Below are 8,717 nucleotides of genomic sequence, written 5' to 3' on the forward strand. Positions count from 1 at the left end.
ATATATAATAAAAAATAAATAAAACTTGATGTGAAGTTTTTGCTTATCTCCTGCATGGGAGAAATTGAGCGTTCAGATTGGTTGTGAAATGAAAAAAAAAATAGTATCTATAAAGTGAAACGAATTGCTAATTGTGTGTTGGCGCAGGGGTTAGAATGCAGTACTGCAGGCTAATTCTGCTGACTGCCTGGAGTTCGATTCTGCTGGCTGGCTCACGGTTGACTCAGCCTTACATCCTTCTGAGGCCGGTAAAATGAGGACCCAGATTGTTGGGGGCCATATGCTGACTCTGTAAACTGCTTAGACAGGGCTGTAAAGCACTATGAAGCAATATGTAAGTCTCAAGCGCTATTGCTATTGCTAAGACAGCCTGTCAAACATTGGCTTTGTGGGGGAGCCTGATGGGTTCCAGACGGGGATGCGTAGGGGAATAAAGGAGGGGAGAGACAATGAAAGGAATTAAAGGAAAATGAGCATGTAATGAGTGGTGAGCTGAGTTTCTCTTTGGGAGAGCAAAAAGCCTCCAGGCAATGAATGGATGAGAAGATCTTCAAGGCCTCGTAACTATTCATCATTCACAAGTGTATTCACGCAGACTATATTTTGATTTATGTTTTCACACTTTTGATAAAAAAGCTGTCAGGAGTTTCTATAGGTAGAAAGTTGGGAACATATATCATAGAACTGGACTGTCGGGGACTGTGTGTCATTCTGAATTATAGCTATAATGATGCAGCCACCATTACTTGGAACGTTAATCAGAATTGCCTTCCCGGGATTTCAATGTCTGTTACTGAGGAATATGGGAAGTCATGAGTGAGATGCTCGCCATCTGCCAGCATGTATGTGCTTTTTAAATGTGCAAGAGATTCCAAGCTTGAAATGGTTGCTCCAAAAGCTTCAAGTTGGGAACAGAATCTCATGGCTTGACAGCATTGCCTTATACTCTATTAACACTGTTTTGAGAACTTTTAATCTTGTAACTTCTTTTGTAAATTGCAATAAGCTTGGTTCTTAGTTTTCTGTTTCAGCAAAGCCAGAAAAATAAGAGGAGCTGGTTCTATCTAGGCTGCTATTGGCAAAGAATAGAGTGAGAAGAGTGAATGGGAAAAATAACTGCTTATTTAACTTAAAGACAGATGCTGGCTGGGTTCTAATCATCGGCTTGTCTGACGCAAGCAGGGAGTTATATCTGCAATTTTGGATGACCAGCCCAAACATAGCCACTATTAAAGACTGACCTTGGTTGCCAGCCAGCTATTGCAACTTGTGATTGATTTGTGCAATGGACTGTGCTGGGCATGAATGTTGCTAATGGTGTTTTTCTAGTTTTTAGCTTGTAACTTGTAAAATGGAACATATTCCTGGTCTTGTTGATGTGCTTTGAATCTGTATACTAAAATGTCAAGGCCATATTGCTTTTTTGTCTGCTTGTTGAGTATTGGTGCCAGATTGTCAAGTACAGAATTGTGTCTATAATTCTGCACTAGGAAGAGAAAAACAGCTTGAAGTCAATGGTCAGATAAGTTATTTTTTTTTCTTTTTGCTGCTGTCCATGGACTCTGTTCAAGTGAATAATGCCATATGCATTCTTCGCTGAGTTTCTGTGAATGTTTATGCAAACAGACTGGGGAAACGTGTTCTTAAAGCTTTGCTTCCATTGTCTCCTATAAAAATATAAAAATTGCATATAAAACAAAATAATCACCTCTTTCGCTATTTATTTTTTTTTAGGCCCAATGGCAAGGTCTTGATTACCATCCTTTCTACTAACTATATAGATTTGGATTAAAAAACAAAAGAACAGCTGGTTTGCTTTCTTCATTCTAGCTGTTCCACACTTGAAATGTTTCAAATTTTCTTCCATGAGGAACACATGAGAGAATATTTCAAGTTTTGTTTATTTGGAACACGTCCATTTCAAAACATTCCGATCAGAGTACTTTGAGTATAGTGAGTTTAGAAAGTTACACTAAAACAGTGGTTCTCAACCTGTGGGTCGGGACCCCATTTGGGGTCGATCGACCATTTCATGGGGGTCGCCAAGCAAGGCTGTCCGCCATTTTTTTTGTCCGCCATTTTTTTTGTCTGCCATTTTTTCCCCCTTTTCCAGCGGGTGCCTTACCTCCCTTGGGCTGGGCCAGCTGGTGGTCGTCCTGCTCCGTCTCTGCCGCTTGCCAGCTATGCCTCGGCCGGCACAGGGGGCGGAACCACGCATGCGCGGTGCTCCCGGGCAGGGAAAGTCCTCAACTTACGACCGGCTGGGTAGTCCTCGACTTACGACCGGTTTAGTCCTCGATTTACGACCGGTTGGGGTCACGGCATTAAAAAGGTTGAGAACCACTGCACTAAAAGAAGGATGTTATGATAAAGGTGTGGAGAATTGAACTGGAAGCTGAAAAGATCTGCAAGCAAAGTATTTAACTTGACCTCAAATAATAATTAAAAATGTTCCTTACCACTGGGATTTAGAGCCCAGAACAGCGTCTGGAATACAGATGTTTTAAGTTACATTAATATTTAATGCACATCAAATGTTAGAAACCTGCAGCAGCATGTGAAATTTCTAGAAACAGCAGAAGTCATGGCAAGTTCGGAGCAAAAAGTAAAGCAACGTAAGGTTGATTGGATGTGAAAAGAATCAATCACAATACTGTGAGCTTTGTTTCTAAGAGATTGGGGTGCATGAATCTTCCTCAGTCTCTTTCTCCTTTTGTAGATGATGTGAAACAGGCTTGCTTCCCCATCATTTTGGTCTCCAGATGTGGTAGAAGAAAATTATGTGGCTCCCTTAATTCCTACTGTCTTGAGCAACAGTGGCTATAATTTAATATATCTGGAGTGATTATGGTTGGGGAAGGAGAACACTTGAATGTTTTGTAGTATGTTTGCAATTGAAGCAGATTTTCCTCCCTACTATTCTCATCAGTGGTGAAAGCACTAAAGATAAAGAGAGGGTGGTATATTTGGATATAGTATCAACAGTTCTCCTCAACCAGTACAGAGGTGAATGGAATATTGTCTGACTCTCTTTAGCGGATTGGAAAAATTGAAAGGCTTGATGTCTGAGGGATGGTACTGTTGCTTTAATCATTGTATTATGTACCCCCTGGTATATATTTTAGTGGGAAGATTGTAGGAAAGTAAACTGTTTCAACTCTAGTGGGAAAATCATAATCCCTGTGCTAGGCAATCTTTTTTTTTCCAGAAATGTTAAAATCAGCAAAGATGCTTATGGAATTCAGGTATCTTGCTAATGATTTGAGGTTTCAAATTACAACATGAACAGCATACTTGTGTTTTCTAATGCAAAGCAAAGGTAGATTTGGGCAGGTGGGAAAAATCCCACTTCATCCCCTTTGAACACTTCTAGCCTATATAGAATCACAACTGGTTAACACCGTGATGGAAGAAACAAGGCTGGCTATGCCCTGAGGCCACACCTGGCTTTGAATGGCCTGCTAAGGTCCATAACCCAAAAGGAATAGATAGGGCCATGCTTGAACTTAATGTTTAAAATTAATTAAAATGAAACAATTAATATTACTTTCAATAACACATTTAATAATTTCCCCCCTCAAGCCCACATTTTGGTAACAACTTTGGAAGTTGGAGGAGGTCATTCCAAATCTTTTGAGCGTCCTATGAGACCCTGGAATCTCTGTGTTTGCATCTCATTTCTATTGAAAGGGCTATGACTATGTGATTTATCTTGTAGCTACCAAGTCTTAGTGGAGTCATGGTGAACTTTTTGTCCTCAGCGTGTCACATATTTGAAAAATGACTAACTTGATTCTGTTGGCGTGTGCCTCAGGATCTGTTGTGTGATGCTTACCTTCAGACAGTGTTCTGTTGACAGCCAGAAGGCCTGTGGCCTACCTGAGGCTGCTTCAGTCACACAAGGCCTTTGTTTTTGAGACAGTTTAAGAGAATGCTCTTCTGCGGCCTTCGAAAACCATGCAGTATTAATGGGGCAAAGTTGCCCAGAATTGCCTTATGGGGGAGATGGGCAGCATATAAATTTAATAAATATTTTTAATTTAATAAATAAATAAAATTATGCCCTACTTTTTATCAAGTGGAATTCATTCTATAACTGTCTTAGTCTACCTTCCACCAGTTCTTCTTGCTATGTGACCAGCCCATTTCCATTGTCACTTGATGAAAAGCATCCACAAATGAGACCTAAAACAAGGTGGATCAATGACATCAGCAAGCATTATGGCCCAATTGGCAAAAGAAAGCTCAAGATCGTGTTGGTTGGAAACATGCGGAAGAAACCTTCATCCTGCAGCGTATAGACAATGGCTAGGATGATAGCAATAGCAATAGCACCCAGACTTATATACCACTTCACAGTGCTTTTACAGAGTCAGCATATGGCCCCCAACAATCTGGGTCCTCATTTTACCGACCTCGGAAGGATGGAAGGCTGAGTCAACCTTGAGCCGGTGAGACTCGAACTGCCAACCTGCTGGAAGCCGGAAGTCAGCAGAAGTAGCCTGCAGTACTGCATTCTAACCACTGCACCACCAGGACTCTTGATGATGATGATGATGATGATGCAACACTTTTGTGTGATTTTCGGAGACTCCAGAGGCTGTGCAAGGACATTCTTGCGTGGCATCCTCAGCCTCTGAAAATCAGACAAGAACTGGGCGTGCTTTTGAGAATAGTTATTGTTGAGTGTTGGCGAATGCTGGCATGTCAGCCAAAACATCATGGCGTGTCTCCTTTGACGTGTGACATAGATTCACCATCACTGTCTTAATACATACAGTACCTTTCATTCTTTCAGTCACTCCAGCTGCAGAAACACAAGGCTTCAATGTCTCGTAATCCTGTTGTGCTGAAATTCTAAAAATAATATAATAGTCAATAGTCATCTGCTACCCAGATGGTTTCTGAAACTTTATATAGGATGTACTCACAAAGAATATCCAGCTTCTTTCATGTGTGGCAGTGGTCCGGCTGATGTTAGAAGATGGTGGGGAGGGCTGTGTTATGTGACTAAGTTTCCTTGAGGGATACGGCTGTGGATTTGGAGAGCAGAAGTAACTTTCCAGTGAAATATGTGTGCTGGATGCTGCAAAACGGAGGCATTTGACAGATCCACCCTCCCATGGTATGTAAGGATTGGTCTTCTGTTAAACTGCTGGAAAGCAAATGTTAAAAGTAATGGTTTAAACACAGCAATGCAAGCTGTTGCCTGTCTTGAAGGGAAGCATCTTGACTTTTGAAAAAGGGCTTGTTATGACTCTGTTTTAAATATTTAATACGAACTCTTAGTTTCCAAAGCATGCACTTTGCTTTAAGAGCAAAAAAAAAACTAGTGTCCTTTCCATGAAAAAAAAAAAAGTCAGAAACCTAAAATGAAATGCCAGAAATAAAACAAGGAACAGCCTGGTGCTCCAAGTGGGAAATAAATGGGACTTGTGTTGGCAGAGAGCTCTGAGCATTTGCACTGTGATGGAAACTACCTTTTAGGAACAGAAGTCAACTGCAAACTCTTCCCAGCACTGGAACAGAAGCGAAGAAACTATTCCAGCAGTGGCCTCTGGGATTGAAAAGAGGGGAAAGAATTTGCAGTAAACAGAATTGTCTTCACCCAATTTGTATGGCCGCAGAAGGGACAAGGATTCTTTTCGACATGGCTCAAAGTCTCCAGCTACATTTCAGACCTTCTGTCTGGGCAGTTCTGCTTCTCTTTGTGATTGCTGGATCCCAGAGCCAGACAGGTAGGTTGTTTGCTTGCTTGTTTGTTTGTTTGTTTGTTTATAAATTTTATTGGCCACCCATCTTGCCACAGGGTAATTCTGGGCGGCTTACAATATTAAAAGATAAAACTATACAAAACCTGAAAGATATAAATCAAATACTGTAAAGATCCAAATACTGAGCCTCAATTAAAACAGGGGGATGGAGGGGGAAGGATAAGAAGGGGAGGACTGGAGCCCCAAGCCAGTTGGCAGAGCCAGGTCTTTAAGTTCTTGCGGAAGGTCAGGGGGGGTGGGAGCCAACCTCGCTCCGGGAGGCAAGATGTTCCGAAGGGCTGGTGCCAACGGCAGAGAAGGCTCTTCTCCTGGGCCCCAACTAGCCGGATTCCAATGGGGCCCACAACATGCCTCCCCTGCTTGGCACAAAATCAATTAGTTTAATTAATTACACTAATTTAGAACTGAGGAAGCTTCTTGGATGATAAGTGAAATGTTTTCAAAGAAAAAAACAACAAGAAAGTCCAGTTACTTTCTGGAAAAAGTACCTTTGGAATAACTTGTGTAGAAGGGAGAAGTTTGGCAAGGGCAGAGAATCCTGCGTTCCTGTTACTGGAGGGTTAAAACATATGCCCGAAAGCTTCCCATTATGTGCATTAGGAAATTTCTGATTCCTGCCATATAACCCCAAGCAATCTTAATAGATTGAAACTAATACAAGGATGTTTGCAAAGGTTATTTTTCTTGCAGGAAAGCCACTGGGCTTTTGCTATACGTGGAACAAATTCGACTGATAAAGGGTTTCCACAACGTGCAGGTTTTATGAAAGGATGACAGGAGAATCTGCATTCATGGTTTTGCTGCTTTTTATGCAGCTCTAAATGCCTGAAAGTGTGAGACTAGAAATTAAAATGCAGCCCTTTGACTTTAAGCAGAACAAAAGCTCAAATATTTTTCACATATAATCTTAGAACTTATTTTCCTGTTTAAGGTATTAGATTTCTTTTCCTGTTTAAGTTATAGAATAAATAGGGGCAGATTTTTCCTTGAAAGAAACATTTCTTATAAACTGGGAATATTTATTCATTTATTTAGATTTTTACGGCCGCCCATCCCAACAAAATTTTCTGGGCAGAGTACATTATCAAACAAAAACAATTAGAATGATCTATCTCCATGAAAATTTCTAATAATTTCTGTTTGGCTGCTGCTCTCCTTTTAAAATCACATCAGAATTGTGGTTCACTTCCTTTTCAAAAATAAAGAACATTGAATTATTGTAGAGAATATGATTTCATTATAAATGGGTTATGGAATACGAAACAGTTATATCTGGGACAGATGACAATGTAAGAAACTCTAAAGATTAGACATTTTGAATTCAGGAACTTTAATATGTTATTTGGCTCTTAGAGGCAAAGAAATACTTTCCAGTGACAACTTTCTTTTTAAAAGTCATGCTAGGCTGCCTGAGATGATAGCTATCAGGACCTAATCAGTGTCATTTTATCAGAATATATAAAACATAGCCTTTGAGCCTCAAAAGTTGTGTATTAGGAAAAAATTAAATGGTTCTCCAAACCAAATGGCACTCAACATTACAAACATCTGTCTTTAATCGAAGAGCCTGTAACTCCCTCTGGAAGGAAGTATAGATTTCTTCAAACAGAATTGCATGATTTAGTTATTAAATGGTAACCATTCCTGAAGTTAATGAATTTAGAATGAAATCTTGATAACCATACAGTATTTTTCTATAAGCAGTCAAAGAAATACAACAATTTATATTTCTTATATATATTTATTAGCTTCATTTAGCATCTTCCAAGGGGAATGTAAGAAATAATTTTGCTCCATAAGTAGTTGTGTAGTTAATTCTCCACTTTAAACTCCTAATTCTAAAATGACTGTTGTGATGGTGAGTGGAGGATTAATAGAGACAATGTTGTCTCGGAAACATTTGTCTGTCTATTCGAGTGATGCACAGGGCATTAAGGATAAGCCCAAGCATTTGCCTTTGTTAGAGCTGCTCAGATTCCAATCATCTTATTTATATTTTGCTTAAAACAGACAATCCCAGAGCTCTAAGGATTGTAATAATTGCATCAAAGCATCAGATAAAGCAACTGCCAGCCAATGAAGCTTCCATACTTTCATGATGCCACTCACAACTTAGGTGCTAATACTTCTTTTAGTTTGTAGGTTCCCATTGGGTAAATAGCTATGAATAGGAGTGATCTGGGACCTTGGTGAATTATAACATTGCTTTAATTTTTTATTAGTGCTTATCTCGCTTTGTTTTATTTAAATCCTCAAACAATAAAAGCAAATCAGAAATCACTGCCAATGTGAAAGAAATTGGTCAAAGGATATTTCTTAACCATGAAATCAAAATGTATTTTTATTTATTTATTTTCTAGATGAGCAATTTCACCTTAAGAACCTGACAGAAAAAGATACTGAAGAGAATGCTGAGATCATATTACAGGTAACGAAAGCAAAATCCATCTCTTTAGCAGAAAAATGAGGAAATCCAGTACTGCTCTCCAATGTGGGATTATTGCTCCTTATTGCTCCTCTAGTGTTTATGGATTTTTGCCTCCAAATAGTTTGCTGCTATCATTGGATTATCAAGTTTATATTAATTACTATTCAGATGATTCTTCCTCATTTCCTAGTTCTGCAAGATGTGATAGGGTTGTTGTTCTTTAACAGAAATAATTTTGCTTGACAGCACTGGGTTTATTTAAGCTTTGTATGGCTAGGGATCTCAAGTTAACTGTTATTTAAATTAAGGCACTTAAGTTTCAGATGAGATAACTTCCAAAACATTAGGAGAGGTCTCTCCAGCTTTATCTCACATTAGATCCAGGTTCATAAATAGTGCAATTGGCAGATCACAGACCTGTGCTGTTAGATGGGTTGATAGGTGACTAAAACCTCTCCACCCCACTCCTCATTCAAAGCATCACAATACTTGGAACACACACACACACACACACA

The sequence above is a fragment of the Protobothrops mucrosquamatus genome, unplaced genomic scaffold (assembly GCF_001527695.2).
Source record: "Protobothrops mucrosquamatus isolate PMUCROS unplaced genomic scaffold, P.Mucros_1.0 scaffold1452, whole genome shotgun sequence".
Classification (NCBI taxonomy): Eukaryota; Metazoa; Chordata; class Lepidosauria; order Squamata; family Viperidae; genus Protobothrops; species Protobothrops mucrosquamatus.